Genomic DNA, 3,689 nt, shown 5'->3' with positions numbered 1-3,689 from the left:
GCCCCAAGCCTTACAAAAGCTCTCCCCCCATCACATGTCTAATATGATTCTGATGTACATCAAAATGGGAGAGATATTGAGGAGGTTGGTGAGGACAGGTTTGGTAAACAGTGTTCTGCTTACAGAGAAAGCCTTTCTTTCAGCCCCTGTATAAATACATTTTTTCCAAAAAAGTACCTATTAAGAGCAGGTTCTCAGTCAAACAAATCAGATCATATCAATGAGTCACCTGAATCCTTCAAATATTCGAAATGTAGATGTAGCTGGTGGAATCACTATTAAATAATAATTCTCTGTTTAAACAATCATTTAATAGCCACTGAATAGATTTTGACAGTGTGAGTCAACCTCTGGGATCTGAGCGTGTTAATCAGTAACCTTAATTCAGTTCTGAGTTTCAGATCTTATCCAGCTCCTGGGCTGATTTTTAACATGGCAATTGCTTAAAATTTTGTTATTTCACAGGTTTAAACCAGTCAATTGTTTGAGCTTTTTAAAAAGAATGTATTGTCTAAAAATATTTATTCAGCATAAGAAAATGTCTTTCAGACCAGTCAAATGCAGAGCGCAGGGTCATGAATTAGATTTGTCAAGGAAGCCAGAAGTTTGACGTTATTGTGCCTGTTCCTTATGAAATCTTGTCAGGTAAATCTTAATTACTGTGAAGATCTAAGCCATAACTTGCCATTTCTAACTCCTAGAAAAGATAGAATGCATGCATGTGCTGGGCAAGATCCGTATTACAAAGCCTTTGTCGATTCTGAAAACATAGGAGAAGACACTTAAAATTGTCCCAACTAAGATGCTCAACCTCTAGCTAATGCTTACTTCTGCAGCTCACATGGGCTTTGCAGAAGTCAGCAGGGAAGGTTGTCAAACTTTCAGTAGCCCATTTCGTGGCACTTGTGGACTCCCTCTGCACAACTGCCTGTGCTCTTAAGCACAGCTATGTATTACAGAAATGTTAAAAAAAACCCCAAACTTGCAAGCAGTGATATTTTATTTTGGTTGACAGGTGTGTTGTGGTGTTTTGGTGGTTTTTTTTGCTTTCCTGACAATCAGAATCACTGTGGCTGGCCAGGCCCCCTGGAAGTCTTTAGTCCCACCATGGCTTGAGCAGGGTCAGCCACAGCAGGCTGTCCAGGATCATACCCAAACGGGTTTGAACAGGTCTAAGGATGGAGACTCCACAACCTCTCCAGGCAACCTGGTCTGGTGTTCAACTACCCTCACACTAAGTTTTTCTTAGATTAAAAAGGAATTCCCTTTATTTCAGTGTGTGCCCATTGCCCCTGTCCTGACACTGCATGCAACAGAAAAGAGCCTGTCTCCATCAGGCCATCAGGTATTTAAGCACATTGAGAAGATTTCCCTTCTAAGCCTGCTCCTCTTCAGCCTAAAAAATCCCAGCTCTCTCACCCTCTCCCAGCTCCAAGCCCTTCATCATCTTAGTGGCCTTTCAGTGAACTCTCACTAGTATGTCCATGTCTCTCTTGTACAGGGGAGCCCAGCACTGGACACAGCCCCTGCATGTGTCTTGCCAGTGCTGAGTACAGAGAAAGGATCACCCCCCCTTGACTGGTGGCCATACTCTGCCGGATGCAGCCAAAGAGGCAGCTGGCCTTCTTTGCCACAGGGACACATTTCTGGCTGATGGTCAACCTGGTGTCCACCAGAACTCCCAGGGCCTTCTTTGACAGGATGCTTTCCCATTGATCAGCCCTCAGAATGTGCTGGTGCCTGGGGTTGTTCTTCCCCAGATCCAGGGTTTGTCACTTCCACTTGTAGAGCTTCGTGAGGTCCCTGTCAGCCCATTTCTCCAGCCTGACCTCACGCACAACCGTCCGGTGTACTCACCAATTCCTTCCACTTTTTAAACTAAATAACAAAATTGTGACGATACTTGCTATTCCAGTATTTTCTTGTTATCACTGTCAGACACAGAATTAAAAAGTGAGACTAAGTGGCAGATATGAGATCTTTAATAAAGACAACTATTAGAACAACTCGACTATGAACAGTTGTATTTTGAAATGTTAACTCTTAAGCCTCCACAGAAATCCTTTGTTGATGACTTGGAGCAGTCAACAATTGATATTTTACTAGAAATCTCATTTTTCTGGCATGTCTGCTCAAAACTTGTCACAATGTGCCAGCTTGCTGTGATAGTCCAGTGGCTGGGATTATGATGTGCTGTGGCTACAGCAACCTTGATTCAAATCTGATTTACAGCAGGGGGAATGTGTGGGTTTTTTATGCTTCCTTTTCAACAGCTTTTAAAATAATTGTGTAACTTTGAATGTCCCTTCACCAGATTGTCCTTCATCACAAGTCACAGCATGGAAAGCAGAAAAAGGATTCACAGACCAAAATTATTGTACGTTGGAAGATAGACGTTGGCCAAACAGAGGGCAACGGTAGATTTCCACACCAAACTGCAGTTGCCAAAAGGATCAGGAATGTTTTTCTGCCACCATAACGTTTGTGCCTGCCTTCCTCACTTCATTCTCTGTCGGCAGCATGATTTTCGGATGGGGGATGCCTGGGTGTGCCAGTAGTGGTCACCCAGAAGGATGCCAGCATGGGGAACATTATAGCTGGTCTGCACTAGGTGGCAATGCTTGCACAGCTCTGCTTAGAAGGGACAGAAAACAAGAGACACTGGGCACATCCTTTGTAGCTTGCCGTGATCGTATAGTGGTTAGTACTCTGCGTTGTGGCCGCAGCAACCTCGGTTCAAATCCGAGTCACGGCACTGGGGAGGGGGAATGATTTTGGTCTTGGAGGCTTGGTGGATTGGAGGCTTGGTGCTGGAGACACCCCCCAGATCCCTCACTGGGCAGCAGGAACTGCTGAGCAGGCCTCAGTGCCTGAAGCTCAGAAAAACAGAGGAGGGGAAGCAGGAGCTGCACAAAAAATTCCTGTAGGTTGACACTCTTTGCACCACAAGGTTTTTTTTTTTCATTTTGTGTGATTTCCAGCAGTTCACACAGATGTTGTTGTGCTCAGGTTGTCTGGGACAACATTCTCACTGACATCACTGTCATTTTTTTAATGTATTCCCTTTCTCTCTATGAGTGAAGATTGACTTCTTTCAATGGTCTTTCCCCAGGGATGATGCACCACGAAAGAAAATTCGGATGAATTTTTCAGGAAAGAGCAGCTAAGGAGACATGGAATTACGAGCCATTTCTTTATTGCTGAAGATATTTAGTATCTTTGTTCCAAGAATGATGCACTTAGGAGACTTGCAATCAATGGCAGTAAGTGGGAGACATTATGTCTAGACCTGAGATTTTACTAAAGAGAAGCAAGTCTCTGCTGGAAATGCAGTGCCATTTTTGCGAGGGGAGGTTGATGTGACTGGGAGGATTCTGCCAAAAGGTGGGAAAACAGTCTGACTTGATTCTCCTTTTATCTAAGTGCCATTCCCTTGTCCTGCCTACGCTGCCTGGTGGGTGTTGCTGGCGGGGATGTCAGGAGGCAGCAGTCTTCCAGAGTGGGGATGGTGAGGTAAGCCAGCTGAAAGGCACAAGGAAAGACATTTTCAAGAAACAATCCCAGGTGCCTACAGATAGGCCCTTTACATAGTGATTGAACCATGCAGCAACACAGTTCTGCTTCTAATTTGATATTAAGAGAAGACGCTCAAAAATGTATTCTTTGACTTCAGATCATATGACCAGTTC

General features: G+C 44.2%; 1 non-coding gene across 1 annotated transcript; it reads left to right on the top strand.

Moving 5' to 3' along the window:
* The first annotated feature begins 2,683 nt into the window (after positions 1-2,683).
* Positions 2,684-2,755, top strand: TRNAH-GUG. Its single transcript has one exon. It is a non-coding gene; the product is annotated as a tRNA-His (tRNA).
* The last annotated feature ends 934 nt before the right edge of the window (positions 2,756-3,689 follow it).

Source organism: Eurypyga helias, unplaced genomic scaffold (genome assembly GCF_000690775.1).
Source record: "Eurypyga helias isolate BGI_N326 unplaced genomic scaffold, ASM69077v1 scaffold7141, whole genome shotgun sequence".
NCBI lineage: Eukaryota > Metazoa > Chordata > Aves > Eurypygiformes > Eurypygidae > Eurypyga > Eurypyga helias.
The sequence above is the reverse complement of the archived record's forward strand: the minus strand, read 5'-3'. Positions and strand labels throughout refer to the sequence as shown.